This window comes from Pleurodeles waltl, chromosome 12 (assembly GCF_031143425.1).
Source record: "Pleurodeles waltl isolate 20211129_DDA chromosome 12, aPleWal1.hap1.20221129, whole genome shotgun sequence".
In the NCBI taxonomy this organism is placed as follows: Eukaryota; Metazoa; Chordata; class Amphibia; order Caudata; family Salamandridae; genus Pleurodeles; species Pleurodeles waltl.
The window spans coordinates 2,935,970-2,953,973 of NC_090451.1; the positions used below are offsets into that span (position 1 = coordinate 2,935,970).

General features: G+C 39.1%; 4 non-coding genes across 4 annotated transcripts; all 4 read left to right on the forward strand.

Moving 5' to 3' along the window:
* The first annotated feature begins 2,677 nt into the window (after positions 1-2,677).
* TRNAS-GCU (transfer RNA serine (anticodon GCU)) lies at positions 2,678-2,759 on the forward strand. Its single transcript has one exon. It is a non-coding gene; the product is annotated as a tRNA-Ser (tRNA).
* Positions 2,760-3,264: 505 nt separating this feature from the next.
* Positions 3,265-3,346, forward strand: TRNAL-AAG (transfer RNA leucine (anticodon AAG)). The gene has a single exon. It is a non-coding gene; the product is annotated as a tRNA-Leu (tRNA).
* A 4,653-nt stretch (positions 3,347-7,999) lies between these two features.
* On the forward strand, positions 8,000-8,081 carry TRNAS-GCU (transfer RNA serine (anticodon GCU)). The gene has a single exon. It is a non-coding gene; the product is annotated as a tRNA-Ser (tRNA).
* A 5,822-nt stretch (positions 8,082-13,903) lies between these two features.
* TRNAL-AAG (transfer RNA leucine (anticodon AAG)) lies at positions 13,904-13,985 on the forward strand. Its single transcript has one exon. It is a non-coding gene; the product is annotated as a tRNA-Leu (tRNA).
* Positions 13,986-18,004: the final 4,019 nt, after the last annotated feature.

The following is an 18,004-nucleotide window of genomic DNA, read 5'->3' on the forward strand; positions in this document are numbered from 1 at the left end:
AAAAGGTTGGGAAAGGATTTGCTTCAGTGGGAAATTGGATTAGTAACATTTGGCATGGCATATTGTCTAAAATAATACAGGGAATATTGATTGTTATAGATTGCTTATTTGGATCATGGGTGGCATGTAAAATTAGTAAAAGAATAAAATTGAAGATGGCGAAAAATAATAGGAGGAGGGAAGAAAAACAAAGGGAAAAATTATTCAGGGCAAGATCAAAGGGGAAACCAAGAAGGGAAGAGATTGATATGAGGGAATTTTAGTATATAAAATTAGTAGGGAAGATTTGTGTGATGACAAGAGTCATCAGAGGAGGGATTGCTGGAGTGTGTCTTTTAAAATTAATATTAACATGAAAAGCTTACAATACATTGTGTAATGAAGCTGCATAAAAAATGTGTTAACGTAGAAATAATGCACACGTTTGAAATGTGCCCACGTGGAGTGGCTACCAATGTATACGAAGACCAATGAAAGTTATTAATGCTGAATTAATTATGTACTAATGTTTTTAATTTGTATTAACATATCAAAATTGGAGTTATGTATTAGGAGTTTGTTCATTAAGCAATAGGCCTTAGTTTAGCGAAGGTCTGTGCCTAGCTTCCTGGTCTCATATTAAACTGTCTTTTTCTAACGTGAAATGTGCTATTTTCCTGATGGACATGAAACTGTACTTTCCCAGAAGCTAGAGATGTGTGTAGCTGTAGTAAATTCTTTCTCATGGGACCCTACTTGCTCAAGGAGACATTCTTGCTGAATGCAACAGTGTAATTTGTAACAGGTGCAAGGCTGCCAGGAGTAGGAGAAAACAATGGAACTACTGACTGTAGCGTAAAATGTAACTTTTCTTACCTGACATTCCAACCGATGAAAACGTCAATAACATGGGCCAATCAACGACATGAGAACTGTGGTTTGTGTAAAACTCTGGTGAAGATTATTGGACAGAGATGGCGATGCACCAATGATTATACATTGAGGAATTAGGAGTAAATTAGACAGTTTTGATTTAACCACATGACCCGAGGAGAAATCAGGCATTTATTGGACATTCCACTCCAAGCCATTCTTTGCCATTCTACTGAGCCATTTAGGCCATTTCGTTTGAGACTTTGCCGTTTGTTCGCCCTGTTACTCTAAACCACCCTTTACTTATTCCTTACCTGATACTTACTTCTCCTCTATATGAGGGAAGTTCTTGTTCCTTAGCTATGACATACTGATACTTTGCCCTGTCCTTTCTTTGCTGATGATGCAAACGACTGATGTCCCGAGAACGAAGACTGACGCTGTTTGCTGATCCGTTGGATGGGTAACTATCTGATGAAAATTGTAATTGTCTGTTTGCCTTTTCTTTCTAGGTACCAACTGCTCTTTGATAGAGGCCATAGTTAGATGTTTTCCAAATTTGTGTTTGCTAAATAGTTTTGCATGAAGCCCAACATCCTGATGCTAATACGAGGTTATTTAAGGTGTTCACTAAAATCTGACGCAAATAGACAAATGACTGAGTTCTTGCTTTGTTGAACCATGCACTACTGAGACTTTGCTAAGTTGCTTCTTAATAATTATGTGTTAATACTGAGTGAATATTCTCTATGCATTGATTAATTGCGTTTCTAATTGCAAATCTGAAGAGTTACTAATGAGATGAATTGCTGATGAGATTAACAGAAATGACTTTGGATTATAACCAGTAGGGAAATAAATATCCTAACACTTAACTAAATTGGTGTGGTTATTCATGACTGAAAGATCATGGTGTGTTCACCTTATTGACTCTCATTAAAGGTTATTGATTAGCATGCTGATTAGTTATTGCGATTGTTGTTGAGATATTGATCTATTGATTTGTGATGCCAAAAGACATCTCGTACTGGGAAGTCCCCGAACCTGGTCTAAAAGGTTCATCGACCTAGGATGTCTCCTTGTAAGTTTACTTATCAAGGCTCTGACGCGCCTTCACTAATAAAAAGTAATCTGATCGCTTGCTGCGGAGTCATCGTCAACAAAAACTACCAAAATATTACTTCAATATATTGTAATTACGACTGCCTCAGTTTTATGCATTACGTGAGTAGTCGGACAGCAATTTATTTAGCGCAAAAATATTTCTTGTTGATGCACGTACGTTTTTAAACTAAAGTGTCATAGCTGTAGCGGCAATACTCCCAGTTTAGGTGGTTTTATAAACTAAGTTTTACTTTCTCCTACTTAAAACTTTTTGCAGAACAATGCACATTAAATGGGAAGGCAGTTTTCCTTAATTGTGTACTATTTGCTGCCTAATGTTGACATGTAAGCACACCACCAATAACTGACACCTAGAGACTCGAAAGCGCCATACCAGTACAATATTTGTATGATATTGCACTTTAAATCCACGTACAACTGAATTAAAGCAATCTTAGCTCATTTGAGGGTAGTGTGATAGTACATCACATATGGATAGAACACGTTTGGAAAATGTAATTTTCATGATTACATTACATTTAACATATAAATTCAAGCTGAAGTAGGGATGGACAACAAGGTCGTATAGAGCAAAGCTGAAGACAACAAGTTACCATAACAATCTGTAAATATGTTCTCATTATTATGTTTAGACAACTATCACCTAATAGAACACATTTTGGCTACCATATTTTGTACTCCTGAAACATGGTGTTTTGAAGACAAGGTGGCCGAGTGGTTAAGGCGTTGGACTGCTAATCCATTGTCCTCTGCACGCGTGGGTTCGAATCCCATTCTCGTCGGTTTATTGTTCCATCTTTAGTTTTTAGTATGTTGTAGGGCTGGGTTAACCCTATTTTATGTGAAAGTTAAATGACATATCCCATGGTATTTCCGGCAGTACAACGGCTCAGTTTGGAAACACCGCTCAGTTGAGTACTGTGCTTAGGCATTACTGTAAACAGCGCCAGCCGGGTTCTGCTCATGAATCACAAAATCTTTCCTGAGGTGGAGGTTTGGTAAGCTGAGGGACGTAGATAGTTTGATTCCTTATCCTTAAAGAAAGAGAAGCAGCGCGTGCGGGACGCCAATGTAAGGGTTGTCTTCCTACGGACTCTCAGGACTGGCGCTCTCTGACACCTCCCATGGCCCGGGGCCAATCCTGACCTACTGAATGTATCACGTGCCTGCTGCTGTTGGCGTTGACTTTCCTAGGATCACTTCACAGGCTATACACCCTTATTCTCCAACTCCCCTATACAACAGAACATCTCACTTCAGAAAGCTTACAGAAACAGATTTGCACAGGGTAGTGTGGCCGAGCGGTCTAAGGCGCTGGATTAAGGCTCCCGTCTCTTTGGAGGCGTGGGTTCAAATCCCTCCGCTGCCAGTATTTTTCAACTCACAAACGTATTTTGTCTGCATCAGTGTCTCACTCTCTGCCTTCTGCACCTACGATCCACATAGCGAGAGGTGAGACTATGTAAAGTGGTGACATATATATATAAGGGTAGCCAGACAGTGGGACCGAGCCTTCTTATTTTAAAAAAACACAACCTAAGGTGACAAGAATTGTATCGGTAAACAAACCAGCTGTCTTGAAGTCTAACTATAGAGGCGACAAGAGGGGTCACTGTGATGCTGAAAGTTCAGTGAGTGTAAACAGTAGAACGCTGTGTGATACGTTTCCTTGCAGTGATGACAGCTCACGTTTCTAAAGCAGAGAGCAAACATACAATGGGGAAGAAGAATAAATAAGGAAAGACATATATTATATGCAGACAGTTATTATACTTTGCTTTTCACCTGTAACTCGCTCAACTGTCGGTGAATGCTGCGTTACCCTGCATAGCCAGGTCACCACAGCGGGTGTCCACAGTGTTTGGCCAAGTTACTATAGTTGTGAGCTTGTAGATGTGAGGTAGTGTGGCTGAGCAGGCTAAACTGGCTAGATTTAGGCTCCAGTCTCTCTGGAGCCGTGGGCTTGAATCCCAACACTTTAAGTTTACTTGAACCAAATACTTTTGCAAAAAAGGTTCATGTAATAAATATTCATTAGGGTCGTGGTTGTGAGTATGACACTAATGGATAAAAGTGGGACTAACAATGCTACAATTCCTGAGACTACCACTGCACTAACAGCCTGGGAGAGGTTTGAGCTGGATACAAGATACTTGCATGAGGGAACTAACTCGAAAGGGGAACTATCCACTGATGTTTTCTATCGCTTTCTGAGTGAGTATGTAGACACAATGGATGCAAAAGATTGTTTTGTGTGTACACAGATTCCTGTTTCGGTACAAGTGGGGGTTACCTATCATAGACTGTCATTAACATATGGGATACGTTGTAGTCTGTTACTAACAAGATTCTATAACCAGGAAGAGATTCAATATTTTTACTCAAATCATGATCTTGTGTTTTCTAATGTGCCTATCATAGAGGATGTGAGTGGGGTAGCTAAGTACTATAGCATAAAGTTAGTTAAAGGATTCTTTCAGGCGACATTAACAATTATTACATCTTATGCACACAACAATAATTTGACATGTTTGCTTACACCTGTAGAGAAAAGCTTTTTAGATCACACGGAAGAGAGAAGAAGGGCATTGAAGGGTAAACTAGAGAAAGGATTACAGCAACGGGCCTTTGCTAGTAGTGACGGTTATAGTGCAATTAGAGAACAAGGGAAGTTAGCTTTAGACGCACTACATGTAGGAAAGCTTTGCATATCCAAGACCAAATCATACTATGACAATGTGCTTGTGGGAATGAGTGAATGTAAGCGTGTGTTTTTGTTTCAGAGTAAATGGACGTTCATGTTAAATGGACAGGATCCAGCAATCCCCGGGATTTATTATATATGTGGACTTAATGCTTATTACCGTCTTCCAAAGGGATAGTATAGGACATGTTATTTGGCGATAGTTTTCCCAAAGATATATCAACTTGACGATTTGAAAAGGTTACCAAAATTGTCTAAATTACATCGTACTAGACATAAGAAAGAGACTGCTGCTGGTGTAGTAGGAGACATATTTGGGACGATAATTTCTTCAGTGGGAGTTATTATGAACTCCATAAAGATTCAAAAGTTGTCTACTATTGAGGATAACATGCTGACAAACTTTTCAGGGGCTGTACTCCTGATGGATACTGAACTTGCTGCGGAGGGGGCTATGACTCTTCAAAACAGGCTTGCTTTAGACATTCTTTTAGTGAAAAATGGCAGAGTTTGTAGATTGCTCAATGGGTGTAATTGTTGCGCTTACATACCAGATAATAGTAATGAGATTAGAAGTATGCTTAGTAACTTGACTAGGGATAGTACGGACTTGAAGGATTTGAAAGAACCAGGTGTTTGGAAAAAGGTTGGGAAAGGATTTGCTTCATTGGGAAATTGGATTAGTAACATTTGGCATGGGATATTGTCTAAAATAATACAGGGGATATTGATTGTTATAGATTGCTTAGTTGGATCATGGGTGGCATGTAAAATTAGTAAAAGAATAAAATTGAAGATGGCGAAAAATAATAGGAGGAGGGAAGAAAAACAAAGGGAAAAATTATTCAGGGCAAGATCAAAGGGGAAACCAAGAAGGGAAGAGATTGATATGAGGGAATTTTAGTATGTAAAATTAGTAGGGAAGATTTGTGTGATGACAAGAGTCATCAGAGGAGGGATTGCTGGAGTGTGTCTTTTAAAATTAATATTAACATGAAAAGCTTACAATATATTGTGTAATGAAGCTGCATAAAAAATGTGTTAACGTAGTAATAATGCACACGTTTGAAATGTGCCCACGGGGAGTGGCTACCAATGTATACGAAGACTAATGAAAGTTATTAATGCTGAATTAATTATGTACTAATGTTTTTAATTTGTATTAACATATCAAAATTGGAGTTATGTATTAGGAGTTTGTTCATTAAGCAGTAGGCCTTAGTTTAGCGAAGGTCTGTGCCTAGCTGCCTGGTCTCATATTAAACTGTCTTTTTCTAACGTGCAATGTGCTATTTTCCTGAAGGACATGAAACTGTACTTTCCCAGAAGCTAGAGATGTGTGTAGCTGTAGTAAATTCTTTCTCATGGGACCCTACTTGCTCAAGGAGACATTCTTGCTGAATGCAACAGTGTAATTTGTAACAGGTGCAAGGCTGCCTGGAGTAGGAGAAAACAATGGAACTACTGACTGTAGCGTAAAATGTAACTTTTCTTACCTGACATTCCAACCGATGAAAACGTCAATAACATGGGCCAATAAACGACATGAGAACTGTGGTTTGTGTAAAACTCTGGTGAAGATTATTGGACAGAGATGGCGATGCACCAATGATTATCCATTGAGGAATTAGGAGTAAATTAGACAGTTTTGATTTAACCACATGACCCGAGGAGAAATCAGGCATTTATTGGACATTCCACTCCAAGCCATTCTTTGCCATTCTACTGAGCCATTTAGGCCATTTCGTTTGAGACTTTGCCGTTTGTTCGCCATGTTACTCTAAACCACCCTTTACTTATTCCTTACCTGATACTTACTTCTCCTCTATATGAGGTAAGTTCTTGTTCCTTAGCTATGCCATACTGATACTTTGCCCTGTCCTTTCTTTGCTGATGATGCAAACGACTGATGTCCCGAGGACGAAGACTGACGCTGTTTGCTGATCCGTTGGATGGGTAACTATCTGATGAAAATTGTAATTGTCTGTTTGCCTTTTCTTTCTAGGTACCAACTGCTCTTTGATAGAGGCCATAGTTAGATGTTTTCCAAATTTGTGTTTGCTAAATTGTTTTGCATGAAGCCCAACATGCTGATGCTAATACGAGGTTATTTAAGGTGTTCACTAAAATCTGACGCAAATAGACAAATGACTGAGTTCTTGCTTTGTTGAACCATGCACTACTGAGACTTTGCTAAGTTGCTTCTTAATAATTATGTGCTAATACTGAGTGAATATTCTCTATGCATTGATTAATTGCGTTTCTAATTGCAAATCTGAAGAGTTACTAATGAGATGAATTGCTGATGAGATTAACAGAAATGACTTTAGATTGTAACCAGTAGGGAAATAAATATCCTAACACTTAACTAAATTGGTGTGGTTATTCATGACTAAAAGATCATGGTGTGTTCACCTTATTGACTCTCTTTAAAGGTTATTGATTAGCATGCTGATTAGTTATTGCGATTGTTGTTGAGATATTGATCTATTGATTTGTGATGCCAAAAGACATCTCGTACTGGGAAGTCCCCGAACCTGGTCTAAAAGGTTCATCGACCTAGGATGTCTCCTTGTAAGTTTACTTATCAAGGCTCTGACGCGCCTTCACTAATAAAAAGTAATCTGATCGCTTGCTGCGGAGTCATCGTCAACAAAAACTACCAAAATATTACTTCAATGTTTTGTAATTACGACTGCCTCAGTTTTATGCATTACGTGAGTAGTCGGACAGCAATTTATTTAGCGCAAAAATATTTCTTGTTGATGCACGTACGTTTTTAAACTGAAGTGTCATAGCTGTAGCGGCAATACTCCCTGTTTAGGTGGTTTTATAAACTAAGTTTTTTTTTCTCCAACTTAAAACTTTTTGCAGAACAATGCACATTAAATGGGAAGGCAGTTTTCCTTAATTGTGTACTATTTGCTGCCTAATGTTGACATGTAAGCACACCACCAATAACTGACACCTAGAGACTCGAAAGCGCCATACCAGTACAATATTTGTATGATATTGCACTTTAAATCCACGTACAACTGAATTAAAGCAATCTTAGCTCATTTGAGTGTAGTGTGATAGTACATCACATATGGATAGAACACGTTTGGAAAATGTAATTTTCATGATTACATTACATTTAACATATAAATTCAAGCTGAAGTAGGGATGGACAACAAGGTCGTATAGAGCAAAGCTGAAGACAACAAGTTACCATAACAATCTGTAAATATGTGCTCATTATTATGTTTAGACAACTATCACCTAATAGAACACATTTTGTCTACCATATTTTGTACTCCTGAAAAATGGTGTTTTGAAGACGAGGTGGCCGAGTGGTTAAGGCGTTGTACTGCTAATCCATTGTGCTCTGCACGCGTGGGTTCGAATCCCATTCTCGTCGGTTTATTGTTCCATCTTTAGTTTTTAGTATGTTGTAGGGCTGGGTTAACCCTATTTTATGTGAAAGTTAAATGACATATCCCATGGTATTTCCGGCAGTACAACGGCTCAGTTTGGAAACACCGCTCAGCTGAGTACTGTGCTTAGGCATTACTGTAAACAGCGCCATCTGCTCATGAATCACAAAATCTTTCCTGAGGCGGAGGGTTGGTAAGTTGAGGGACGTAGATAGTTTGATTCCTTATCCTTAAAGAAAGAGAAGCAGCGCGTGCGAGACGCCAATGTAAGGGTTGTCTTCCTACGGACTCTCAGGACTGGCGCTCCCTGACACCTCCCATGGCCCGGGGCCAATCCTGACCTACTGAATGTATCACGTGCCTGCTGCGGTTGGCGTTGACTTTCCTAGGATCACTTCACAGGCTATACACCCTTATTCTCCAACTCCCCTATACAACAGAACATCTCACTTCAGAAAGCTTACAGAAACAGGTTTGCACAGGGTAGTGTGGCCGAGCGGTCTAAGGTGCTGGATTAAGGCTCCAGTCTCTTTGGAGGTGTGTGTTTGAATCCCACCGCTGCCAGTATTTTTCAACTCACAAACGTATTTTGTCTGCATCAGTGTCTCACTCTCTGCCTTCTGCACCTACGATCCACATAGCGAGAGGTGAGACTATGTAAAGTGGTGACGTATATATATATAAGGGTAGCCAGACAGTGGGACCGAGCCTTCTTATTTTAAAAAACCACAACCTAAGGTGACAAGAATTGTATCGGTAAACAAACCAGCTGTCTTGAAGTCTAACTATAGAGGCGACGAGAGGGGTCACTGTGATGCTGAAAGTTCAGTGAGTGTAAACAGTAGAACGCTGTGTGATACGTTTCCTTGCAGTGATGACAGCTCGCGTTTCTAAAGCAGAGAGCAAACATACAATGGGGAAGAAGAATAAATAAGGAAAGACATATATTATATGCAGACAGTTATTATACTTTGCTTTTCACCTGTAACTCGCTCAACTGTCGGTGAATGCTGCGTTACCCTGCATAGCCAGGTCACCATAGCGGGTGTCCACAGTGTTTGGCCAAGTTACTATAGTTGTGAGCTTGTAGATGTGAGGTAGCGTGGCTGAGCAGGCTAAACTGGCTAGATTTAGGCTCCAGTCTCTCTGGAGCCGTGGGCTTGAATCCCCACACTTTATGTTTACTTGAACCAAATACTTTTGCAAAAAAGGTTCATGTAATAAATATTCATTAGGGTCGTGGTTGTGAGTATGACACTAATGGATAAAAGTGGGACTAACAATGCTACAATTCCTGAGACTACCACTGCACTAACAGCCTGGGAGAGGTTTGAGCTGGATACAAGATACTTGCATGAGGGAACTAACTCGAAAGGAGAACTATCCACTGATGTTTTCTATCGCTTGCTGAGTGAGTATGTTGACACAATGGATGCAAAAGATTGTTTTGTGTGTACACAGATTCCTGTTTCGGTACAAGAGGGGGTTACCTATCATAGACTGTCATTAACATATGGGATACGTTGTAGTCTGTTACTAACAAGATTCTATAACCAGGAAGAGATTCAATATTTTTACTCAAATCATGATCTTGTGTTTTCTAATGTGCCTATCATAGAGGATGTGAGTGGGGTAGCTAAGTACTATAGCATAAAGTTAGTTAAAGGATTCTTTCAGGCGACATTAACAATTAGTACATCTTATGCACACCACATTAATTTGACATGTTTGTTTACACCTGTAGAGAAAAGCTTTTTAGATCACACGGAAGAGAGAAGAAGGGCATTGAAGGGTAAACTAGAGAAAGGATTACAGCAACGGGCCTTTGCTAGTAGAGACGGTTATAGTGCAATTAGAGAACAAGGGAAGTTAGCTTTAGACGCACTACATGTAGGAAAGCTTTGCATATCCAAGACCAAATCATACTATGACAATGTGTTTGTGGGAATGAGTGAATGTAAGCGTGTGTTTTTGTTTCAGAGTAAATGGACGTTCATGTTAAATGGACAGGATCCAGCAATCCCCGGGATTTATTATATATGTGGACTTAATGCTTATTACCGTCTTCCAAAGGGATAGTATGGGACATGTTATTTGGGGATAGTTTTCCCAAAGATATATCAACTTGACGATTTGAAAAGGTTACCAAAATTGTCTGAATTACATCGTACAAGACATAAGAAAGAGACTGCAGCTGGTGTAGTAGGAGACATATTTGGGACGATAATTTCTTCAGTGGGAGGTATTATGAACTCCATAAAGATTCAAAAGTTGTCTACTATTGAGGATAACATGCTGACAAACTTTTCAGGGGCTATACTCCTGATGGATACTGAACTTGCTGTGGAGGGGGCTATGACTCTTCAAAACAGGCTTGCTTTAGACATTCTTTTAGTGAAAAATGGCAGAGTTTGTAGATTGCTCAATGGGTGTAATTGTTGCGCTTACATACCAGATAATAGTAATGAGATTAGAAGTATGCTTACTAACTTGACTAGGGATAGTACGGACTTGAAGGATTTGAAAGAACCAGGTGTTTGGAAAAAGGTTGGGAAAGGATTTGCTTCAGTGGGAAACTGGATTAGAAACATTTGGCATGGGATATTGTCTAAAATAATACAGGGGATATTGATTGTTATAGATTGCTTATTAGGATCATGGGTGGCATGTCAAATTAGTAAAATAATACAATTTAAGATGGCGAAAAATAATAGGAGGAGGGAAGAAAAACAAAGGGAAAAATTATTCAGGGCAAGATCAAAGAGGAAACCAAGAAGGGAAGAGATTGATATGAGGGAATTTTAGTATGTAAAATTAGTAGGGAAGATTTGTGTGATGACAAGAGTCATCAGAGGAGGGATTGCTGGAGTGTGTCTTTTAAAATTAATATTAACATGAAAAGCTTACAATATATTGTGTAATGAAGCTGCATAAAAAATGTGTTAACGTAGAAATAATGCACACGTTTGAAATGTGCCCACGGGGAGTGGCTACCAATGTATACGAAGACTAATGAAAGTTATTAATGCTGAATTAATTATGTACTAATGTTTTTTATTTGTATTAACGTATCAAAATTGGAGTTATGTATTAGGAGTTTGTTCATTAAGCAGTAGGCCTTAGTTTAGCGAAGGTCTGTGCCTAGCTGCCTGGTCTCATATTAAACTGTCTTTTTCTAACGTGCAATGTGCTATTTTCCTGAAGGACATGAAACTGTACTTTCCCAGAACCTAGAGATGTGTGTAGCTGTAGTAAATTCTTTCTCATGGGACCCTACTTGCTCAAGGAGACATTCTTGCTGAATGCAACAGTGTAATTTGTAACAGGTGCAAGGCTGCCTGGAGTAGGAGAAAACAATGGAACTACTGACTGTAGCGTAAAATGTAACTTTTCTTACCTGACATTCCAACCGATGAAAACGTCAATAACATGGGCCAATCAACGACATGAGAACTGTGGTTTGTGTAAAACTCTGGTGAAGATTATTGGACAGAGATGGCGATGCACCAATGATTATCCATTGAGGAATTAGGAGTAAATTAGACAGTTTTGATTTAACCACATGACTCGAGGAGAAATCAGCCATTTATTGGACATTCCACTCCAAGCCATTCTTTGCCATTCTACTGAGCCATTTAGGCCATTTTGTTTGAGACTTTGCCGTTTGTTCACCCTGTTACTCTAAACCACCCTTTACTTATTCCTTACCTGATACTTACTTCTCCTCTATATGAGGGAAGTTCTTGTTCCTTAGCTATGCCATACTGATACTTTGCCCTGTCCTTTCTTTGCTGATGATGCAAACGACTGATGTCCCGAGAACGAAGACTGACGCTGTTTGCTGATCCGTTGGATGGGTAACTATCTGATGAAAATTGTAATTGTCTGTTTGCCTTTTCTTTCTAGGTACCAACTGCTCTTTGATAGAGGCCATAGTTAGATGTTTTCCAAATTTGTGTTTGCTAAATAGTTTTGCATGAAGCCCAACATGCTGATGCTAATACGAGTTTATTTAAGGTGTTCACTAAAATCTGACGCAAATAGACAAATGACTGAGTTCTTGCTTTGTTGAACCATGCACTACTGAGACTTTGCTAAGTTGCTTCTTAATAATTATGTGTTAATACTGAGTGAATATTCTCTATGCATTGATTAATTGCGTTTCTAATTGCAAATCTGAAGAGTTACTAATGAGATGAATTGCTGATGAGATTAACAGAAATGACTTTGGATTGTAACCAGTAGGGAAATAAATATCCTAACACTTAACTAAATTGGTGTGGTTATTCATGACTGAAAGATCTTGGTGTGTTCACTTTATTGACTCTCATTAAAGGTTATTGATTAGCATGCTGATTAGTTATTGCGATTGTTGTTGAGATATTGATCTATTGATTTGTGATGCCAAAAGACATCTCGTACTGGGAAGTCCCCGAACCTGGTCTAAAAGGTTCATCGACCTAGGATGTCTCCTTGTAAGTTTACTTATCAAGGCTCTGAGGCGCCTTCACTAATAAAAAGTAATCTGATCGCTTGCTGCGGAGTCATCGTCAACAAAAACTACCAAAATATTACTTCAATGTATTGTAATTACGACTGCCTCAGTTTTATGCATTACGTGAGTAGTCGGACAGCAATTTATTTAGTGCAAAAATATTTCTTGTTGATGCACGTACGTTTTTAAACTGAAGTGTCATAGCTGTAGCGGCAATACTCCCAGTTTAGGTGGTTTTATAAACTAAGTTTTACTTTCTCCTACTTAAAACTTTTTGCAGAACAATGCACATTAAATGGGAAAGCAGTTTTCCTTAATTGTGTACTATTTGCTGCCTAATGTTGACATGTAAGCACACCACCAATAACTGACACCTAGAGACTCGAAAGCGCCATACCAGTACAATATTTGTATGATATTGCACTTTAAATCCACGTACAACTGAATTAAAGCAATCTTAGCTCATTTGAGGGTAGTGTGATAGTACATCACATATGGATAGAACACGTTTGGAAAATGTAATTTTCATGATTACATTACATTTAACATATAAATTCAAGCTGAAGTAGGGATGGACAACAAGGTCGTATAGAGCAAAGCTGAAGACAACAAGTTACCATAACAATCTGTAAATATGTGCTCTTTATTATGTTTAGACAACTATCACCTAATAGAACACATTTTGGCTACCATATTTTGTACTCCTGAAATATGGTGTTTTGAAGACGAGGTGGCCGAGTGATTAAGGCGTTGGACTGCTAATCCATTGTGCTCTGCATGCGTGGTTTCGAATCCCATTCTCGTCGGTTTATTGTTCCATCTTTAGTTTTTAGTATGTGGTAGGGCTGGGTTAACCCTATTTTATGTGAAAGTTAAATGACATATCCCATGGTATTTCCGGCAGTACAACGGCTCAGTTTGGAAACACCGCTCAGTTGAGTACTGTGCTTAGGCATTACTGTAAACAGCGCCAGCCGGGTTCTGCTCATGAATCACAAAATCTTTCCTGAGGCGGAGGGTTGGTAAGTTGAGGGACGTAGATAGTTTGATTCCTTATCCTTAAAGAAAGAGAAGCAGCGCGTGCGGGACGCCAATGTAAGGGTTGTCTTCCTACGGACTCTCAGGACTGGCGCTCCCCGACACCTCCCATGGCCCGGGGCCAATCCTGACCTACTGAATGTATCACGTGCCTGCTGCGGTTGGCGTTGACTTTCCTAGGATCAATTCACAGGCTATACACCCTTATTCTCCAACTCCCCTATACAACAGAACATCTCACTTCAGAAAGCTTACAGAAAAAGATTTGCACAGGGTAGTGTGGCCGAGCGGTCTAAGGTGCTGGATTAAGGCTCCAGTCTCTTTGGAGGCGTGGGTTCGAATCCCACCACTGCCAGTATTTTTCAACTCACAAACGTATTTTGTCTTCATCAGTGTCTCACTCTCTGCCTTCTGCACCTACAATCCACATAGCGAGAGGTGAGACTATGTACAGTGGTGACGTATATATATAAGGGTAGCCAGACAGTGGGACCGAGCCTTCTTATTTTAAAAAACCACAACCTAAGGTGACAAGAATTGTATCGGTAAACAAACCAGCTTTCTTGAAGTCTAACTATAGAGGCGACGAGAGGGGTCACTGTGATGCTGAAAGTTCAGTGAGTGTAAACAGTAGAACGCTGTATGATACGTTTCCTTGCAGTGATGACAGCTCGCGTTTCTAAAGCAGAGAGCAAACATACAATGGGGAAGAAGAATAAATAAGGAAAGACATATATTATATGCAGACAGTTATTATACTTTGCTTTTCACTTGTAACTCGCTCAACTGTCGGTGAATGCTGCGTTACCCTGCATAGCCAGGTCACCACAGCGGGTGTCCACAGTGTTTGGCCAAGTTACTATAGTTGTGAGCTTGTAGATGTGAGGTAGCGTGGCTGAGCAGGCTAAACTGGCTAGATTTAGGCTCCAGTCTCTCTGGAGCCGTGGGCTGGAATCAAAACACTTCAAGTTTACTTGAACCAAATACTTTTGCAAAATAGGTTGATGTAATAAATATTCATTAGGGTCGTGGTTGTGAGTATGACACTAATGGATAAAAGTGGGACTAACAATGCTACAATTCCTGAGACTACCACTGCACTAACTGCCTGGGAGAGGTTTGAGCTGGATATAAGATACTTGCATGAGGGATCTAACTCGAAAGGAGAACTATCCACTGATGTTTTCTATCGCTTGCTGAGTGAGTATGTTGACACAATGGATGCAAAAGATTGTTTTGTGTGTACACAGATTCCTGTTTCGGTACAAGAGGGGGTTACCTATCATAGACTGTCATTAACATATGGGATACGTTGTAGTCTGTTACTAACAAGATTCTATAACCAGGAAGAGATTCAATATTTTTACTCAAATCATGATCTTGTGTTTTCTAATGTGCCTATCATAGAGGATGTGAGTGGGGTAGCTAAGTACTATAGCATAAAGTTAGTTAAAGGATTCTTTCAGGCGACATTAACAATTAGTACATCTTATGCACACCACAATAATTTGACATGTTTGCTTACACCTGTAGAGAAAAGCTTTTTAGATCACACGGAAGAGAGAAGAAGGGCATTGAAGGATAAACTAGAGAAAGGATTACAGCAACGGGCCTTTGCTAGTAGTGACGGTTATAGTGCAATTAGAGAACAAGGGAAGTTAGCTTTAGACGCACTACATGTAGGAAAGCTTTGCATATCCAAGACCAAATCATACTATGACAATGTGTTTGTGGGAATGAGTGAATGTAAGCGTGTGTTTTTGTTTCAGAGTAAATGGACGTTCATGTTAAATGGACAGGATCCAGCAATCCCCGGGATTTATTATATATGTGGACTTAATGCTTATTACCGTCTTCCAAAGGGATAGTATGGGACATGTTATTTGGGGATAGTTTTCCCAAAGATATATCAACTTGACGATTTGAAAAGGTTACCAAAATTGTCTGAATTACATCGTACTAGACATAAGAAAGAGACTGCTGCTGGTGTAGTAGGAGACATATTTGGGATGATAATTTCTTCAGTGGGAGTTATTATGAACTCCATAAAGATTCAAAAGTTGTCTACTATTGAGGATAACATGCTGACAAACTTTTCAGGGGCTATACTCTTGATGGATACTGAACTTGCTGCGGAGGTGGCTATGACTCTTCAAAACAGGCTTGCTTTAGACATTCTTTTAGTGAAAAATGGCAGAGTTTGTAGATTGCTCAATGGGTGTAATTGTTGCGCTTACATACCAGATAATAGTAATGAGATTAGAAGTATGCTTAGTAACTTGACTAGGGATAGTACGGACTTGAAGGATTTGAAAGAACCAGGTGTTTGGAAAAAGGTTGGGAAAGGATTTGCTTCAGTGGGAAACTGGATTAGAAACATTTGGCATGGGATATTGTCTAAAATAATACAGGGGATATTGATTGTTATAGATTGCTTATTTGGATCATGGGAGGCATGTTAAATTAGTAAAATAATACAATTTAAGATGGCGAAAAATAATAGGAGGAGGGAAGAAAAACAAAGGGAAAAATTATTCAGGGCAAGATCAAAGAGGAAACCAAGAAGGGAAGAGATTGATATGAGGGAATTTTAGTATGTAAAATTAGTAGGGAAGATTTGTGTGATGACAAGAGTCATCAGAGGAGGGATTACTGGAGTGTGTCTTTTAAAATTAATATTAACATGAAAAGCTTACAATATATTGTGTAGTGAAGCTGCATAAAAAATGTGTTAACGTAGAAATAATGCACACGTTTGAAATGTGCCCACGGGGAGTGGCTACCAATGTATACGAAGACTAATGAAAGTTATTAATGCTGAATTAATTATGTACTAATGTTTTTAATTTGTATTAACGTATCAAAATTGGAGTTATGTATTAGGAGTTTGTTCATTAAGCAGTAGGCCTTAGTTTAGCGAAGGTCTGTGCCTAGCTGCCTGGTCTCATATTAAACTGTCTTTTTCTAACGTGCAATGTGCTATATTCCTGAAGGACATGAAACTGTACTTTCCCAGAAGCTAGAGATGTGTGTAGCTGTAGTAAATTCTTTCTCATGGGACCCTACTTGCTCAAGGAGACATTCCTGCTGAATGCAACAGTGTAATTTGTAACAGGTGCAAGGCTGCCTGGAGTAGGAGAAAACAATGGAACTACTGACTGTAGCGTAAAATGTAACTTTTCTTACCTGACATTCCAACCGATGAAAACGTCAATAACATGGGCCAATCAACGACATGAGAACTGTGGTTTGTGTAAAAACTCTGGTGAAGATTATTGGACAGAGATGGCGATGCAAAATGATTATCCATTGAGGAATTAGGAGTAAATTAGACAGTTTTGATTTAACCACATGACCAGAGGAGAAATCAGGCATTTATTGGACATTCCACTCCAAGCCATTCTTTGCCATTCTACTGAGCCATTTAGGCCATTTCGTTTGAGACTTTGCCGTTTGTTCGCCCTGTTACTCTAAACCACCCTTTACTTATTCCTTACCTGATACTTACTTCTCCTCTATATGAGGGAAGTTCTTGTTCCTTAGCTATGCCATACTGATACTTTGCCCTGTCCTTTCTTTGCTGATGATGCAACCGACTGATGTCCCGAGGACGAAGACTGACGCTGTTTGCTGATCCATTGGATGGGTAACTATCTGATGAAAATTGTAATTGTCTCTTTGCCTTTTCTTTCTAGGTACCAACTGCTCTTTGATAGAGGCCATAGTTAGATGTTTTTCAAATTTGTGTTTGCTAAATTGTTTTGCATGAAGCCCAACATGCTGATGCTAATAGGAGGTTATTTAAGGTGTTCACTAAAATCTGACGCAAATAGACAAATGACTGAGTTCTTGCTTTGTTGAACCATGCACTACTGAGACTTTGCTGAGTTGCTTCTTAATAATTAAGTGTTAATACTGAGTGAATATTCTCTATGCATTGATGAATTGCGTTTCTAATTGCAAATCTGAAGAGTTACTAATGAGATGAATTGCTGATGAGATTAACAGAAATGACTTTAGATTGTAACCAGTAGGGAAATAAATATCCTAACACTTAACTAAATTGGTGTGGTTATTCATGACTGAAAGATCATGGTGTGTTTACTTTATTGACTCTCATTAAAGGTTATTGATTAGCATGCTGATTAGTTATTGCGATTGTTGTTGAGATATTGATCTATTGATTTGTGATGCCAAAAGACATCTCGTACTGGGAAGTCCCCGAACCAGGTCTAAAAGGTTCATCGACCTAGGCGTGTCTTCTTGTAAGTTTACTTATCAAGGCTCTGACGCGCCTTCACTAATAAAAAGTAATCTGATCGCTTGCTGCGGAGTCATCGTCAACAAAAACTACCAAAATATGACTTCAATGTA